General features: G+C 39.1%; 1 long non-coding RNA gene across 1 annotated transcript in view; it reads right to left on the bottom strand.

The window, feature by feature from the left end:
* Positions 1–389: 389 nt before the first annotated feature.
* The window catches only part of LOC141579513 (uncharacterized), a 40,342-nt gene continuing 21,098 nt past the window's right edge, over positions 390–19,633 (bottom strand). Inside the window, exon 3 of the long non-coding RNA XR_012511050.1 lies at positions 390–505. This is a non-coding gene — a long non-coding RNA (uncharacterized LOC141579513). The remainder of the gene's footprint in view (positions 506–19,633) is intronic.

The following is a 19,633-nucleotide window of genomic DNA, read 5'->3' as shown; positions in this document are numbered from 1 at the left end:
TCAGTATCTTTTAATAACCTATAATAGAAAGGAATCTGAAAAATATATATATATAACTAAATCACTTTGCTGTACACTTAAAACCAACACAATATTGTAAATCAACCATACTCCAGTAAAATTTAAAGTGATTAAAGAAACAGTGATTAGGAAGCTGTTGCAGAAAATAAAAATAAATCTACTCCTATATAGATCCAAGTAAAATTTCAGAGCATAAGAGACAAACAGAAAATATGATATGGAACAAGACAAAAATATAGATGGCTTTCACAACATCTTTAAGCTGACAATCCAAAATTCTATACTCTGCCAACTTCTCCTAACAAAATAAGAAGGGAACAAATACCTATTCCAGAAATGATAAAATTACATGAAATTATGGTTGTCTCAAAAGAATTAAGAATCTGTCACTATAGTCCTTACCTTTAAAGAATGTACACACTGCTGGAGGAGGTGCTGCAGATTGGCTGTCTAATATCATCTAAACGAGGGGTCAGCAAACTTCCTGTAAATATTTTAAATATTCTGTGAATATTTCAGGTTTGTGGATCACACAGATTCTCTATTACATATTCTTTACTGTTTTACATCCCTCTGAAAATATCAAAACCACTCTTAGCTCGTGTACTGTATGAAAATGGGCTCTAAGCAGATTTACCTGCCGAATTTTCCATCCCTGATCTAAACTCTCAATTTAGCATACAGTGACCTCTACTTTCTTTGCAGGCTTTTCTTTTTCCCCCTTCTTCTTCTTCTTCTTCTTTTTTTTTTTTTTTTTAAGCACTATTTGTTAAAAAATCTCCGCTCTACATTGGATTTTCTTTGCACTTTTGGCAAAAATCAGTTGTCTGTATGTATGTAGATCCAGGCTTTCTTCTTAATAGTGTTCTACAGAGACACTCTATTCTGATGTATTTAATAGAATAAACTATGCTTACTACACACATCAGCAGGGAAATAGATATTGTCTTTCTGGACTGTCCCAAATGCTATAAGATGACCAGGTCAGGGGGCAGTTCTTGGCCAGTGGGATTCAGAAAAAGTTTCTTCTTTAACAAGGTTATGATTTAAAAGTGAAGCAGTCAACTGGAGACTATCAGTTCATATTTATCCTGGGACTTATGATCACATATACTAAGACACCAAAAATTGAGAAAGTTCTCATCCTAAACATGAAAAATTCAGTTGAACATTTGCATTTTGTGAATACCCGAGCAGGTCAAGCACTGGCCTAATTGCTGGGGTTGCAAAGATGCATATAACAGCCACCTACTTGGAGGACCTCTGAATCTACCAAGAAGAGAATTTAGGTGAATTAGTCGATGAATAATTTTAAGTTCATGACGATCAGTGTCAAATGATTGTCTATTAAAAGGACATTGCAGGCAACGTCTAGAGATCAATCTTAAACACTTACCATAAGTCACTTAAAAAACAAAACCAAAGTGCTTCTGTCATACAGATAAATGCTTGGTTATTTCATGATTCTGTTTTCTTTGGGCCATAATTTTTTACTTACACAAAACTTTTAAATTTATCTGTTATTTCCCTCGGGTACTTATTTGTTCAGAAGCAACTTTGTCCTCTTGGTATCAGCCAGTAAGTTCAAGGAGCACTTAGATTAAAGACTGTTCTAAATCTTTCATGCTTTCTGCAGAAAGTGTGGCTGTCTGTAGTGCATGTGTGTATGTGTGTGTGTGTGTTGGGTGGAGGGTGAGGGAAATGTGCATTGCTGTTGGTAGCGGGATGGAAAGATCTCCCTTAACAAACAAAGGAACTGCTTTGTGATCCTAATCTTATAAACAACAGAGAAATCCCTGTGACTTCTGCTCCCAATCATCAATTACATTACTCAATCAAAACCCCAGCGCAGTCACCTTCCGGCTCCCCACCTAGCTAGTTCTACACAACGTAACTCCAGCCATCTCAGTGCTGAAGCAGCAGTGTTAACAGAATGTATGAAGTTGCTTGTGATGCTTCATTCACAGTAATCAGAGAACGAAGTCAAGCGGGCACATTTATCATGGTGACCTCGGAGTTTGTAGGTGAGACATTCCGAAGGGAGAAGATACCTTTGATTAAGTTAAGACAAACTATAATGGATGAGAGTTCTTTTCACGTCCAATAAATCACCAGAGCCTCTCTAGGCTAGCAGGAATAGGAATCACTGCTAAATTAAAACCTGCTGCCATCGCTATGGTTATGCCTTTAGTGTGGATTCTGCCTGGACACCTCTGCAAAGGAAAGCTGGAAAAGGAAGTCTAACCAGTCTTGGGAGGATATTGGTGATTGACAACGATAAAATGCATTGCCCATTGGTCTTATTCAGGACCATGATTTAATAAACCTCAGTCCCTCTTAACTGTGGGATGTGGTGAAATGTCACTGGGCTCAATTTTAGTAATCAGCCCGGCAGGCTGAAATGGCAGTGATGTTGGGACCATTGTGTATGTGAATTGGTCTCTCCTCCAAGGGTCTGAGAGTCGGAAGGTGTCATTTGAAATAAGAAAATGTGAGCCTTTTTGTTTGGGTTTTCTCTGTGTCTATAAATTTTTGAATTTTTTCCCTGGGATTCTGAGGCCATGAATAAAATATGAGTATGTTCTCTTTCTATTTTTTTTCCTTAATGAGAGATTGCCTTGGATGGTAGGCCATTCCCTGCACAAAGAGAGCCACACGCTGGATTTATTAACTCTTAGCAAATGTTTGTTCGAGGCTGAGTAATGAGGAGGTTTGCCAGTACAGCAAGATAAAAGGCTTCCCCACTTTGTGTTTATCCTCTGGGTAATGAAAAAACAAATTGGCGATTTTGTATTTTTCCTGTTGGAAATACATAAGGTCACCCGGGGAAAACAGAGAAGGTTAACTGGCATGAACGCTTGCCTGTAAGCATGGTGTCAGGAAGGAAAGGTCACAGATGGATGAAATATCCTAAACCAGAACCAGTACCACTGCACATGTAGAGCCAGAAGAAAAGAAATTGCATTCAATGAAAGCAGAGCCTTGGGAATGGCACTGACTGGCATGCAATGAATCCCGTATTTTCAGCACAGACGTTAGAAAAAACCTTTTGTAATCAGTAGAATAATATCTCCCTTAAGTTTTTCACTTTTTTGCCACTTTCCATTATCTCCCACTCTATTGACATTTTTCCCCCTTTCTGCCTTTGTATTCTGCTCCTCCACTCCCTCTCCTTTTACATCTCTCACCACAGAGAAAAGCTACTTGCTAAGAGTCAGAGGGAGACGGGAGGACTCAGGGAACCTACAGCCGTAGCCTTCCGGTGATTGATAACCTCTGCAGAGTTCAGAGCATTCAGACCTGCCTTAAACTTTGGCTGATAACTTTTCTTAACACAGAGCAAGATCAATCCTTTCTTTCAAGAAATGGGATTGCTTGCAAGTTTGCAGAGTATTTCAGTGGAATATTTTGCTGCAAAGTTGCACTAATCATTCTCTTTGGATGAATAAACCAGTTTGGCTAAGGATTCTGTTAAGTTAGAAAGCAAAGGCTGTGGTCATTTCCTGCCAGCAATCTTATTTCTCTGCCCTGGGAAAAACTACCTTTCTCCAGCCCTTCAGGAATCCCTATTCTGCACCACAACAATCGAGACTGGGTTAGAAGTGGAAGAAAAAGCTTCTGGTTGACCGATAGCTTCCCCAGAATATACAATAATCCCTGTCCTCAGTGGGGAGGTAGTGATGTTTGTCATCAGAATAGGAAAACTGAAAGAAGAAAGAGAGAAAAAATGTAAGAAGAGGGAAGGAGAAGAGGGAAAAGATGAAAGAGAAATGGAAAGATGGGAGTGGTAAAGAACCAGTTTATGAGAAGGAGGAAACTTGTGGATGAGAGAAGAGCCTGGGAGAAACCAAACTGGAAAATAAAGTCAGTGCGAGCCAGAGTGGACGAGGGTCACGGGAAATAGGTTCATTCAAAAGAGGATAATGTTGGATTTCAATTATCCCCCTAGTTCTTCTGTCCTTCAGAAGTGGAAAATTACAGGGTTCCGACTGGAAAAATACCACCTTTTCATTCTGTACAGGAAGGAAGGGAGACCAGTAGGTACTCAGAGGAAAAGACATGTGCTCAGGTTAACTCTGAACTCTGAAGCTTTGATGGAAACTCTGTGTCGAGGACTCTTCACATTTGAGGGGACCGCTGACATCTAATTTCACTCGCTCATTTTGCAGATGAGAAAATCAAGGTCTGGATTATTGGGTGGGCTTTTCCCAGATGGAGACCATCTGTCATAGGGATGCAGTTGGGAGCTGAACCCCCGTTTTCTGCCTCTCTGTCACGTGACTTCTGTAGCGGCTGCTGGAGCTGACCATTCATTTGTCACTGTGGGCGCCTGGCCCCTGACGGAGCGCTGGGCTCCTGCCAGCTGCTCTCCCCTCACAGCTCTGATACTAGAAACAATAGGGGACCACAAAAGGTTTCCAAGCAGGGGAGTGATGTAATACAACAGCGTTGGCACAGGATCATTCTAGCAGCTGCATGTGGTGAGCAGGTGGAGGATAAAGAAATCACAACACCATGAAGCCCTGATAAAGTACCTGTGTGACCTTGAACAAACCCGTTAAATCCTGAACTCGGTTCTCTCATGTAGAAAATAACAGCATTGGCTGGTCCCTGGCACTGCTAACGTTTTATGATTCTGAACCACCCCTTTCCGCAGTCGTGCCAGTTAACGTTACTTAATTGCAAAAGCTGACAGGCTATGACACGCCTGTCATTTATTGCCCTCAATGCTGGCCACACAGGCCCTGAGGTAAACTGGCCCCTCCACAAACAAATCCCTGGGAAATGGCAACTCTAGAGGCTTGCCAGAGGCTGGGCCATGCCATCCAAATGGGGACAAGATGGGCCCAGACAAATATCTGTTTAACACTACTCTCTCTGATTAATATTATCCAAAGCAATAGCCATTAAAATACAAAAGATTTACACAGCAAGAGGCTCTATACCAGTTTCCCAACCCCAACCAGCTAATAGGAACAGAATTCCAGGGGTTCCCGCTGAAATAGTTCACGATCTAATTGAAGACAAAAAAATAACAGACAGCTAGTTCTGTCACTGATAATGTCGTCCTTCTGAAGAAAACCCAACTCCTTAATTGTTTCAAACCAGTTGCTCTCTTATTTTCCATTTTAAAAGTTGTCATTTCAAAGAAAAGGCTGTCTCTTGGCAGAATTTACCCTTTAGAATCAGGTTGATAACAGCCCATTATATGGAGAAAGAGGTCAATAATGAGAGTTCTGGAAAAATAGTAAGTTCTTGTCACATGTGAAAAGAGAAGTGTCTTCCGAAAGAGAAAAATGTTATAGAGAGAATATTATTCTACTAGTCTCAGCAGTGTTGTGTGAGTTGTTCATAAAGCATTCTCTGAGGTTTGAAAAAAATTAAGTTACAAGGGCTAGATTCATGAACAGCTTTGGGATGTCTAATAAACATGGGGAGACTAAACTAGAATTTATTATTGGATAATCAAACTTTATACCCACAACTGGTAAGAGGGGCAAAAAATGATGTCAGGGGAGATGGATTTATCTGGAAGGAAGAAGTAGGTAAGCATCGAATGTCCACCCACTCAGAAGTGCAGTGATGTGTGCGTCTAACTCACGGATCAGACTGAACAAAGATGGGGGATTAGGAGGCGTCATCTTGTCCTTTACAGGATTTTTTTTTCCCTGACGAGGAATTCACAAGTCAAATCTGAGAGCTGGCCATTGCATAACTAGGCCTTTTATTTTCATGGTAACTATTTATCAGAGATTTCCCTTTATCTTAATTGAGAAGGCTTCTGTTTGATTTCTTGATAAGGGATTTGCCTGAGGTGGTACACTGTGATATTCAGATTAGTCTAAAAATCCAACTGAATGTTAACAATACAGGCACCAACTCTGTCAAAAAAAGCAACCCAAGATGGAAAATAAAGGACAAAGAGCAAGAATTTATCAATTCTCTTAACAAACAAACAAACAAAATGTGTAGGGCTTCTATATACCAGGCACTACTACTGTGAACACAGAGATCTCTGTGATTTTCCCCAAGTTTCCTTTGGATATTGTGTTGAGTGACCACTATCTTAACACATGCTTTCATTCATAACTTATTAGAAGTCATAAATTTGATTAATAAAAAGACAAGTAATACATTTTCACTCTCAGTTCTAACTTCTGATAGTTTTATAGCCATTGATACATTTAGATATTTCTCAGCACAATTTTAAAAAATACCTCATGGTTGTGAAGTTTTAAATGAAGGTAACACCAACATTACTTTTTGTCACCTTTCTTTTCTCCCAATTTTTTTCAGATGTAGGATATAGAAGTACTTTTACTTTTATATTATCAAGGATGATGGCAGTTACATTTTGTTCTCTAATTATAATGGAGTCTTTACTGCCTCCCTAAATGATGAAAGCACTTTTTTAAAAGCATTTACTTTATTATGACAATGTACACGTTTCACTGCAGAGCCAATGGGAACTCGTATTCCATCTCTTCATGTTTCTCTCTGCCACTCAAAAATACAATATTTTCAGAACCAAGGTCAAAAGACTCTTTTATTCTTACCCTTCATTAAATTCTAATTTAGTTTATTTGGGGGACATATTATTCTTGTTTGTTTTCTGAGTTTTTGATTTTCTCTTGCCTTGAGAAAAATATGTTACTGATACAGTCCAGCTTTTAATCATTGCAACTACGTTCTGAGATCCATTCTCTTCTTCCTGAAATCACGCTTGTTGGGTGGCAATAACTTTGCTCTATAGTTGGCCAATTTTTTTTTTTTTTGGCCTGTTGTACAGTTGTCATCCTGACCATGTTTATCATTGGACTCTTGGTTTGGTTCCCCCATTTCTTATATCTTACATCTTCATTTTCTTTCAATTAACCTTTGTTTTGCTTAAATAAGTACTTTGAAATGAGATGAACTCACAGGGTCCTCATGTATCTGAAAATGACTTGACTTTACTCACTTTTGATTATTAGTTTGATTAGTTATGAAATTCTACAATCAATAAAATGTGCCAAGAATTTGGAAGGCCCAATTTTATTGTTTTCCAGCATTTATTCCTGATGGTGAGATGTTTGATGATGATCTCCTTTTTATCCTTTCATAGATTATCTTTATTTTTCTTTGGTAACTTTTGAAGTCATCTCTTTATCTTTGGCGTTTGGAAATTGTAGAAATTATACAGTGTTGCTTGTGGACCTTTTTTTGATTCCGGAAAAACTCTGTTAAAGTAGCGCTTCCTCTTCTTTCAATGCTGGAATTTTTTTTTTTTTTTTTGTATTTCTTCATTTTGTTTTATTTTAAAATTTTTATTTATGTTTCACCTATTTAGAGAGAAATGCACAATCATAAGCGTACACTTATTTTTCACAAGCTGAAAATATCCTTGTGACCAGCATTAAGGACGGGAAATGGAATGATTTCCAGCCCTCCAGAAGCCTTCCTCACACACCCTTCTAATCATTCTGCCAACACAACCACCATCCTGAGGTCTAACCTCAGGAAGATTTATTCTGCCTGTTTTTTTTTGTCTTTTATATCAATGGACTCCATATATTATTTCTTTACTAATTTTCTTTTATGCAAATTTTTCATCCTTTCTCTGGGACTCCTGGTGTTCAGACTTTGGACCTTCTGGATGGATGGATAGCTGGTATCTATTATCTGTTCTCTTGTATTTTCCATCTTTTTTTTTTTCCTCTTTGTAGTGGAACATATTCTTAACTTATCTTCTAATATTTTACTTTGGATCCATTTTTTTTTCCTCTGTTACTTTTCCATATTATGTGGGCTGATAGAAATCTGGGTTGGTATCACAATAGGCCCCCAAATATAGTGACGTTAAATAATACAGAACTTTATCTCACGCTCCTGGAACTGGCGTGAAGTGGATGGGATGACCGCGCTGCCTGAAGACTTTCAGGAACCCGAGTTACTCCATCTGGTCACCGTGGGTGTATGCATATGTTCAAACATTACGTTTGTACATGTGAATTAAAAAAAAAACTTACTCTCTTTCCTTCAGGATTTTGACAGCCTTTTGTCTTCTTTTTAATTGCTCAGCAGATCTTTAGAGAACTATAACTTTTAGGGAAATCTTTCTGCCGCCTGAGGTTTGGCAGTTACCTTCCTTTCTTATATATATCTTTTATATTTCACAATATTTACCAGATATGCTTTATGAGTTTATGATTTTTTTTCCCTTGAGGTTGTGTCATTTTCTCTTCTGACCTGAATATGATTTTTTCCACTTCTTTCGTGCTGTTCTTGTTTCTTGTTTGGTTTTAATGATGTTCAACAGAGAAAGTACCAGAAAAGGATCATATAACCATATACACCCACCACGGAGAAACTTTTTTCTGAAAGGTCTATTTGTAAGACATACTCATGCCTGGAGAAATGATGTCATTTACAGTGGACCCACTGGGTAAGAATTATCACAAAAAACTAGATCTGTCCAACAGTGTTACTGGAATACAGCAGAGCAGCCAGGCAATGGGTGACTGGTCTCTTTTCCCAGAAACTTATAAGAAAACATACCACCTCCAGGGGCTTCTTCTATCTTTCCGCCTGTAGGATGACGACAACATACAGAACCTTAGGAATTGGTGAGACAGCTTTCAGCTTCAAGTGACAGGGATGCACCTCAAGCTAGTTTAAATAACAGGGGGAAGGATTTATTGGTTTATGATTAAAAAATCAAGGCGTTGATCTAACTTCAGGCCTGGCTGAACCCAGAGGCTTAAAATATGTCATCTGGAGCCAATTTTTCTCCCTCCCCTTCCTTTGCTTTTTCCTTTTTCTTGATCATATTACCCCAAGCAGTGGTTCAGATTTACATTCTCCTTCTTTAGCAAACTTAGTGAAATGATAAAACTCTCTCAAGAGTACGGGCAAAACTCTAAATTTGACTGATTATCTTGGTTTGAGTCCAGAGCCTACTCATTAACCACTTACTAAGTAGTTTGAATGGTCTAACTGATCACTTGAGTCGTATGTTCAACCTTGGAGCTGGGGAACTGGACCAGCCTCACCTGCATTAAGGGCCTGAGTATGAGGAGCTGGCGGTGAGTGATTCCCAAAATTACGTTGGAGTGTTTGAATAAAGAAGAAGAATGAAAATGTGCTGGACAAGCAAAATAAACAAACAACAACGAAACAAAATAACCCCCTCCCACGTACGTGCACACACACACGTCTACTCTACCTTTAAAAGCCTCTTTAAAGTCTACATTCACTGAGCTTCATATCTTAACATTAAGAATCCAGCTGAAAGCATTCCTAGGCTTACAAAATTTTACTCTGTGATCATCTATGCTTTTACCATCATCTTCCACAAACTTGTTTTGTTTCCATCCCACACACTTTACAATGAAAGCCAAGGCATAACAAACTAACTTCTTGGCTGTGGGTCACCCAATAAAATATGTTCCCGTATATGCTCTGGACTGGAAATACCTCTTGGCAAGAGAATGATGGAACTAGCTGCCTTCATCATAAGGGAGAAGAGCCATGTGTAGCTTATGTCCTGAATAAAAAACCCAGCGTACAACTTTCAAACAACAGATTGTCCCCAGCAGTAGCGAGCCATGGGCAGTGACAAATGAAGCCTTCCCCGGGCTGTCCCCCGTACCTTAGTTGTGTTCTGAACCGAGCAGAGCTGCAGCTGAGAGTGGATGAGGCACTGTGCCCAGTTAATCCTTAGTGCTCATGCCAAGACTGTCAACAAAGGGTCCCATTGTCATGGCACAGTGGGGCTGTGATACCAGTCAGCTAGGAACTCAATGGAGACCACAACTCATTGACTGAACACTGTCTCCCACTCCCTTCCCCAAATGGAAATCAATGTTTGGCACTTAGCATTCATGAGTACAGTTCTCAATGTGCACATGCTTGTGCAGAAAAGGAAATGGATGAGCAAAAGCAGCCTTCACTTCCAGACCTCAGAGGGGCTGCACGCATCACTGCGAAAAATTGATTTAGCAAAAATTATGTCTGGTCCTAACTGCCCCCCCCTTAAACATTTTCTATTGAGTTATAGTCATTTTACAATGTTGTGTCAAATTCCAGTGTAGAGCACAATTTTTCAGTTATGCATGAACATACGTACATTCATTGTCACATTCTCTTTCGCTGTGAGCCACCACAAGATCCTGTATATATTTCCCTGTGCTACATAGTACAATCTTGTTTATCTATTCTACATTTTGAAATCCCAGTCTGTCCCTTCCCACCCCCCTGGCAACCACAAGTTTGTATTCTATGTCTATGAGTCTGTTTCTGTTTTGTATTTATGTTTTATATTTTTTTTTTAGATTCCACATATGAGCGATCTCATATGGTATTTTTCTTTCTCTTTCTGGCTTACTTCATTTAGAATGATTCTCCAGGAACATCCATGTTGCTGCAAATGGCATTATGTTGTCGGTTTTTATGGCTGAATAGTATTCCATTGTATAAATATACCACACCTTCTTTATCCAGTCATCTGTTGATAGACATTTAGGCTGTTTCCATGTCTTAGCTATTGTAAATAGTGCTGCTATGAACATTGGGGTGCAGGTGTCATTTTGAAGTAGGGTCCCTTCTGGATATATGCCCAAGAGTGGGATTCGTGGGTCATATGGTAAGTGTATTCCTAGTCTTTTGAGGAATCTCCATACTGTTTTCCATAGTGGCTACACCAAACTGCATTCCCACCAGCAGTGTAGGAGGGTTCCCTTTTCTCCACAGCCTCTCCAGCATTTGTCATTTGCGGAGTTTTGAATGATGGCCATTCTGACTGGTGTGAGGTGATACCTCATTGTAGTTTTGATTTGCATTTCTCTGATAATTAGTGATATTGAGCATTTTTTCATGTGCTTTTTGATCATTTGTATGTCTTCCTTGGAGAATTGCTTGTTTAGGTCTTCTGACCATTTTTGGATTGGGTTGTTTATTTTTTTGTTATTAGGTCGTATGAGCTGCTTATATATTCTGGAGATCAAGCCTTTGTCGGTTTCATTTGCAAAAATTTTCTCCCATTCCGTAGGTGGTCATTTTGTTTTGCTTATGGTTTCCTTTGCTGTGCAGAAGCTTGTAAGTTTCATTAGGTCCCATTTGTTTATTCTTGCTTTTATTTCTATTGCTTGAGTAGACTGTTCTATGAGAACGTTTTTGAGATGTATGTCAGATAATGTTTTGCCTATATTTTCTTCTAGGAGGTTTATTGTACTTTGTCTTATGTTTAAGTCTTTGATCCATTTTGAGTTTATTTTTGTATATGATGTAAGGGAGTGTTCTAGCTTTATTGATTTACATGCTGCTGTCCAGTTTTCTCAACACTATTTGCTGAAGAGACTGTCTTTATTCTATTGTATATTCTTGCCTCCTTTGTCGAAGATTAGTTAACCAAGAGTTTGTGGGTTCATTTCTGGGCTCTGCATTCTGTTCCATTGGTTTATATGTCTGTTTTTGTACCAATACCATGCTGTCTTGATTACTGTAGCTCTGTAGTATTGTCTGAAGTCTGGGAAAGTTATTCCTCCAGCCTTCCTTTTTCTTCAGTAATGCTTTGGCAATTCTAGGTCTTTTGTGGTTTCCATATAAATTTTATTATGATTTGTTTCTAGTTCTGTGAAATATGTCCTGGGTAATTGGATAGGGATTGCATTAAATCTGTAGATTGCCTTGGGCAGTGTGACCATTTTAATAATATTGATTCTTCCAATCCAGAAGCATGGGGTATCTTTCCATTTTTTTAAGTGCCCCCCTTTTTTTAATGGGTTATGTTTATTTCTAAACAATACTAGTTCATTTTACTCCTTATTTCCATATTATACTTGCTATATTAAGAGTAAACTGTCTTTAAAAATATTTTGTGATTAAGAATTCTCACTTGGTAGAATAGCCATCTCCTTATTGCTGCTAGTTGGTGAGATTCTTCTCATAATATGCTTATAGTAAAAGACTCAGAGTTGTTTTTAAGAATTCAGAGTAATTTGAATTCATCGGCTAGATGGTTCTGTAGAAATAAAGTGGCTCATACTACCCATGAGAAAGCTTGAATAGCGATGTTATTGATTATTAAAATTCTCTCATATTTAATAATAATATTAAGTTGTATGAGCAGAATGAAGCGTGTACCACATTATTTTGCTTATAAATGTAGTTTTTTTATTTTTTATTTATTTTTTTTCACTTTTCCATTCATTTTATTTTTTTTAACATTTTTTATTGATTTATAATCATTTTACAATGTTGTGTCAAATTCCAGTGTTCAGCACAATTTTTCAGTCATTCATGGACATATACACACTCATTGTCACATTTTTTTCTCTGTGAGTTATCATAACATTTTGTATACTTCCCTGTGCTATACAGTGTAATGTTGTTTATCTATTCTACAATTTTGAAATCCCAGTCTATCCCTTCCCACCCTCCACCCCCCTGGTAACCACAAGTCTGTATTCTCTGTCTGTGAGTCTATTTCTGTCCTTTATTTACGCTTTGTTTTTGTTTGTTTGTTTGTTTTTGTTTTTTAGATTCCACATATGAGCGATCTCATATGGTACTTTTCTTTCTCTTTCTGGCTTACTTCACTTAGAATGACATTCTCCAGGCGCATCCATGTTGCTGCAAATGGCATTATGTTGTCAGTTTTTATGGCTGAGTAGTATTCCATTGTATAAATATACCACACCTTCTTTATCCAGTCACCTGTTGATGGACATTTAGGCTGTTTCCATGTTTTGGCTATTGTAAATAGTGCTGCTATGAACATTGGGGTGCAGGTGTCATCCTGAAGTAGATTTCCTTCTGGATACAAGCCCAGGAGTGGGATTCCTGGGTCATATGGTAAGTCTATTCCTAGTCTTTTGAGGAATCTCCACACTGTTTTCCATAGTGGCTGCACCAAACTGCATTCCCACCAGCAGTGTAGGAGGGTTCCCCTTTCTCCACAGCCTCTCCAGCATTTGTCATTTGTGGATTTTTGAATGACGGCCATTCTGACTGGTGTGAGGCGATACCTCATTGTAGTTTTGATTTGCATTTCTCTGATAATTAGTGATATTGAGCATTTTTTCATGTGCTTTTTGATCATTTGTATGTCTTCCTTGGAGAATTGCTTGTTTAGGTCTTCTGACCATTTTTGGATTGGGTTGTTTATTTTTTTGTTATTGGGTCGTATGAGCTGCTTATATATTCTGGAGATCAAGCCTTTGTCGGTTTCATTTGCAAAAATTTTCTCCCATTCCGTAGGTTTTCTTCTTGTTTTACTTCTGGTTTCCTTTGCTGTGCAGAAGCTTGTAAGTTTCATTAGGTCCCATTTGTTTATTCTTGCTTTTATTTCTTCTAGGAGAAAATTTTTGAAATGTATGTCAGATAATGTTTTGCCTATGTTTTCCTCTAGGAGGTTTATTGTATCTTGTCTTATGTTTAAGTCTTTAATCCATTTTGAGTTGATTTTTGTATATGGTGTAAGGGAGTGTTCTAGCTTCATTGTTTTACATGCTGCTGTCCAGTTTTCTCAACACCATTTGCTGAAGAGACTGTCTTTATTCCATTGTATATTCTTGCCTCCTTTGTCGAAGATGAGTTGACCAAAAGTTTGCGGGTTCATTTCTGGGCTCTCTATTCTGTTCCATTGGTCTATATGTCTGTTTTGGTACCAATACCATGCTGTCTTGATGACTGTAGCTCTATAGTATTGTCTGAAGTCTGGGAGAGTTATTCCTCCAGCCTCTTTCTTTCTCTTCAGTAATGCTTTGGCAATTCTAGGTCTTTGATGGTTCCATATAAATTTTATTATGATTTGTTTCTAGTTCTGTGAAATATGTCCTGGGTAACTGGATAGGGATTGCATTAAATCTGTAGATTGCCTTGGGCAGTGTGGCCATTTTAACAATATTGATTCTTCCAATCCAAGAGCATGGAATATCTTTCCATTTTTTAAAGTCTTCTTTAATTTCCTTCATCAATGGTTTATAGTTTTCTGTGTATAATTCTTTCACCTCCTTGGTTAGATTTATTCCCAGATATTTTATTACTTTGGGTGTTATTTTAAAGGGGATTGTTTCTTTACTTTCTTCTTCTGTTGATTTATCGTTAGTGTAAAGAAATGCAACTGATTTTTGAACGTTAATTTTGTAACCTGCTACCTTGCTGAATTCTTCAATCAGCTCTAGTAGCTTTTGTGTGGACCTTTTAGGGTTTTCTATATATAGTAACATGTGATCAGCATATAATGACACTTTTACCCCTTCTTTTCCAATTTGGATCCCTTTTATTTCTTTCTCTTGCCTGACTGCTGTGGCTAGGACTTCCAGGACTATGTTGAATAGGAGTGGTGATAGTGGGCATCCTTGTCTTGTCCCAGATTTTAGTGGGAAGCTTTTGAGTTTTTCACCGTTGAGTACTATGCTGGCTGTAGGTTTGTCATATATAGCTTTTATTATGTTGAGATATGTTCCCTCTATACCCACTTTGGCGAGAGTTTTTATCATAAATGGGTGTTGAATTTTATCAAATGCTTTTTCTGCATCGATTGAGATGATCATGTGGTTTTTGTCCTTTCTCTTGTTGATGTGATGTATTACATTGATTGATTTGCGTATGTTGAACCAGCCTTGTGTCCCTGGGATGAACCCCACTTGGTCATGATGTATAATCTTTTTTATGTGTTGTTGGATTCTATTTGCTAAAATTTTGGTGAGGATTTTGGCGTCTATGTTCATCAGTGATATTGGCCTATAATTCTCTTTTTTTGTAGTGTCTTTGCCTGGTTTTGGTATCAGGGTGATGGTGGCTTCATAGAATGAGTTTGGGAGTATTCCCTCCTTTTCAATCGTCTGGAAGAGTTTGAGAAGGACTGGTATGAGTTCTTCTTTGTATGTTTGGTAGAATTCCCCGGTGAAGCCGTCCGGTCCTGGACTTTTATTTGTAGGGAGGTTTTTAATTGCTATTTCTATTTCCTTTCTAGTGATCGATTGTTCAAGTGTTCAGATTCTTCTTGATTCAGTTTTGGTGGACAGTATGTTTCCAGAAACTTGTCCATCTCCTCTAGGTTATCCAGTTTGGTTCCATATAGTTTTTCATAATATTCTCATATGATATTCTGTATTTCTATTTTGTTTGTTGTAATTTCTCCATTTTCTTTTCTTATTTTGCTAATTTGTGCTCTCTCTTTTTTCTTCTTTGTGAGTTCGGCCAGAGGTTTGTCGATTTTATTTACTTTTTCAAAAAACCAGCTTTTGGTTTGGTTGAATTTTTCTATGGTCTTGTTAATCTCTATTGTATTTAATTCCTCTCTGATCTTTATTATTTCCTTCCTTCTGCTGCTTTTTGGGGCTTTTTGTTCTTCTTTTTCTAATTCATTCAGGTGGTGGGTTAAATTGTTTATTTGAGATTGTTCTTCTTTTTTGAGGAAGGCCTGTATTGCTATAAACTTCCCTCTTAGCACTGCCTTTGCTGTGTCCCATAGGTTTTGAGTGGTTGTGCTTTCATTATCATTTGTCTCAAGGTATTTTTTAATTTCAGCTTTGATTTCCTCATTGATCCATTGTTATTTCAATAACATATTGTTTAATTTCCATGCTTTCCTTTTGTTCTCCTTTGTTTCTCTGTTGTTGATTTACAGTTTCATGGCATTGTGGTCAGTAAAGATGCTTGAGATAATTTCTATCTTCTTAAAATTGTTGAGGTTTCTTTTGTGCCCAAGTACATGATCGATCCTGGAAAATGTCCCATGTGCACTTGAAAAGAATGTATATCCTATTTTTGGGGGGTGTAATGCTCTGAAAATATCCACCAAATCTAGTTTTTCTATTGTAGTATTTAATTTCTCTGTTGCCTTGTTTATTTTCTGTCTGGAAGATCTGTCTAGTGATGTTAATGCAGTGTTAAAATCTCCAACTATGATTGTATTCCCATCAATATCCCCCTTTATCTCTGTTAGTAATTCTTGTATGTACTTAGGTGCTCCTATGTTGGGTGCATATATATTAACGAGTGTAATATCCTCATCTTGTATCACTCCTTTAATCATAAAATGTCCTTCTTTATCTTTCTTTTAAATGTAGTTTTTTTAAAAACAAATAAGGTGTCAATTGTTGAGAAGAGGAAAGAGAATGGCAATAATAGTAAACCATGCCTGTTCTAACCCAATGATGTGTACGTTTTAAACTACGTCTCCACATAAGACTAATATTTAAGGACCTGCATTTGGTGTCATTATTCTAAATGTGTGCAGGATCATGTGGATAAAAGTAACACAATTTTAAAGTTTAATTTGACTTTTTTTGCCATATCTGACTGCCCTTTTAATTGCATGCTGAGTTTGGTGATGTGTCCGATTTTCCTTGTGGCATCACAAGAATAAAAGAAGTAGAAAGAAAAAAATACATATATAGGAATCAAGAGTCCCTGAAATTTCTATTTAAATGTTCAGTCTCAGCACCTACCGTGGTGGCTCTTTCTCTTTCTTCTTTGCTAAATGATCTCACTTTCAGTGTTGGAGGTTATTCTCTCGAACCGTTTCAGACAGTTTTCTGTTATTACTTTAATTCTCAGGAAGCTGTTGGCAATTGCTACCAAATTGCTTCATGGATCAATTCTTCCCTCATAGCCCATTAAATTCTGCTTTTTTGTCCTGAGTGAGAAGTCACAAACACATTTGGTTACATTTGGTCAGCAGGCCATAAGCCCTTAACTCCTGTTTAGAACTTACTGCGGTAGACTCACATTAGAATTCTGAATGCCCCATTTTGTGGGGCTTTTCCAGATTTGACACCATATCTTGCTATTAAGGAAAGGTGTATTGGGATTCAGTGTTACTTGCTTGGATATGTAATCAGGAAGGGGTGTAAGTACACCGGATGTGGTTATTGGCTAAATACCAATAGTCTTGTTGTTGATTGCAAAAATGGCCACAGATTAGTCCTTTCCCCTCATCTAGGCTGCTTGGTGATGTGACTCCGCAGCTCCGGTAGCCAATAAGTGGGTCTCTTTCCCTACTGCTTAAATGTGAGCTGGCCTGTGACTTGCTTTGATAACAGCACGTGGCAGGAGTCATGATGTACCTGTCCCAAGCCTTGCCTTCAAGAGGCTGTGCACGCTGCTGCTTGCCGTCCTGGAAGCCTGCTTCCCCCAGGTGAGGGGGCCCAGACTGACTTGCTGGAAGATGAGATGCCACTTGAAGGAGAACCACTGACCATGTCCTGACCTATATTCAACAAGACCCCAGCTGACTCGAGGCACAGCTAAGCCCAGGCCAGATTACTGACCACAGAGCTAAATTAATGGTCATTGTTTTAAGCCGTTGATTTTGTAGTTTCTTATGCTATAAAAATTAATTGATAAAAGCCTTATCTTATTGGTTCTGGCAGTTCTTGACATTCCACTTTCCAGCTTCTATCCCAAACTAAGAAATCCTTGCTGGATGCCTTGTTAGAAAACTAATGAAGATAAGGATCTATCACTATAACATTTATGCCTCTGAAGGTATCAGTCCTCTATTAAAAGACTGCAAACAGCTGGTTATTGCCTTTTGAATAATACTCAAGCTTATCAACTCAACATTTAAAGCCCTCCACAATCTGATTTTAGCCTACCTTCTCAGCCTGGTATCTAATTCCATTCAAAAACATTTTTTTTCCAGACTATCCAGATTACTTTATTTTTCCCAGATTTTGAGGCTTTCCCACCTCCTGTCCTTTCCCTATACTGTTTCCACTACCTGGAATGATCCCAGCCTCTCATGTCTGCACGGTAAAATCCCACGTAACTGTCAAGGTTCATTTCAAATGTTTTCTTTTTCGTGATGCTTTTCCCAAACATCCTGATCAGAGTGGAGGATTTCTTCGTCCCTTGAATGCTGAAAGGCCTTGGCTTCTAGCCTTCAGAAGTGACTGAAGGATCTTGGGTTCTCATTGCTTTGACCCCCATGATGCTCCGGTAGAGAGGACATGGCCTCTACCAGTGTCATCATCCAACCTCCCGAGCACTCATCACAGGCCTGAGCCTCACATACGAGGGCAATGAGTCCCCTTAATTACCCTGTCTGGTGGTATTACTTTCAGTTCATATGTGATAAAAGTGAGGCTCAAAAACCTAAGTAATTGGTCCAAGGTACCACAAATCCCAGGCGACGGTATTAAACCTGAGCTTCCACTTTGTCTCTTAGGTCCCCCTCACAGGAGACCTTGTGCAGGGACACACAGCAGTTGCTAAGTCAGGGTCTTGGCGGAGCATGGTCAGAGCTTTGACCACATATATCAGCCCAAAGGAACCTCTACACTGAATTAGGGAGTCACATGAAGGAAAGAAATTGCTAAGAAGATTTGCTGGGGGTAGCTGGTCAGAAATACTGGGCTCTATCAAGACTTGCTTCTTCAACTTCCTTTGCCTAACCTAGAATGTTCTGAAATATTCTACAAGTTATTATTGCCAGACCTTGGTTCACCACTACAGATAGTCAATAAACTCCTGCTGTTTGCTGTCAATTGGGAACTAGCAATTTCCCACCCACCCCACCTTCTAGTTGTGATGAATTCCTGTTTCTATAGTCTAGCTTGTTTGTAGGATTGGCTGTGACCCTAATGGATCAGATTTCAACATGGTGGCTGCCTCTTGGCCCAGGTCCTGGTTGCTCATGGGCAGCGGGTATCCAAGATGAGACTCAGAAAGCTTGGCCTGGCTGCTGGGAGGTGCCGGCAAGCTCTGTCCTTTTATGAGGACTTTTACCAGGACCTAGTTGGTTTGTTTGGAAAGCCACAGATTATTCTCTCACACACATTAGGGAAGTGGACAAGTTCCTAATACTTGTGAGTGACTTCCTTCTTCAAATATTAAAAAGAAAGGAACTCAAAAGGCATCACATGTTGGTGATGGAAAGGTGTTCTCATGGACAGAAGCATTTGGATACCCGGTTTGAACGACAGAAATGATGAGAACGACTTCATGACTCGCAGCCGGCCTCGCCGCAGTCTTGGACGCAATGACCCCACTGTTAGTCTTCAGTTTGGTTGAGAGGTGGCATCTGCCGGGCAGGCAGAGCTCACACCTGGGGTGTCGCGGGAAGAGAGGTCTGTCCTTGAATCTGGGGTCTATAGGATGCAGGCTACTGGATTAAACTTGTGCTCCCATCAAGGAGTTTCCTGGGTCTCAATCTCAAGGGGTCCTCCTCCTACCAGGACCTTGGATGTGGATGCTCAGAGAACAGTGAATGTGCCTGAAGATCACAGCAGAAGTCTGTTTCCCCCAAGGAAACAGCTGCCCACTGCAGAAGGCTCTGCCTGTGTGGAGATCTCGTTACCACCCAAGCAGTACCTAATTTGGGAGATGGTGGTTCATGCCAAGTTCCCTCCTCAGCTTCTTGACAGTCTCTATCACAGAGGAGCTGCAGCGGGCTGGTGCCAGACGGGTTCCCAGTTCCATGTGAAACAGCAAATATCTGCAGACACTGTGGGGGCCTGGCAGCACGCTGGGCCCAGAGGGGAATTAGACTTGGTTTCTAGTCTCCAAAATCTCTCCAAGGATATGATATAAATACACGGCATTAAAGAGAAAAAACAGACAGAGCTTGTAGTACAAACTGCTTCTCGTTGTGTCTCCCATGCTTTGACGCCATTGGGTT

The sequence above is a fragment of the Camelus bactrianus genome, chromosome 12 (assembly GCF_048773025.1).
Source record: "Camelus bactrianus isolate YW-2024 breed Bactrian camel chromosome 12, ASM4877302v1, whole genome shotgun sequence".
Classification (NCBI taxonomy): Eukaryota; Metazoa; Chordata; class Mammalia; order Artiodactyla; family Camelidae; genus Camelus; species Camelus bactrianus.
Note: the sequence above shows the minus strand (reverse complement) of the source record. Positions and strands in the feature narration are given on the sequence as shown.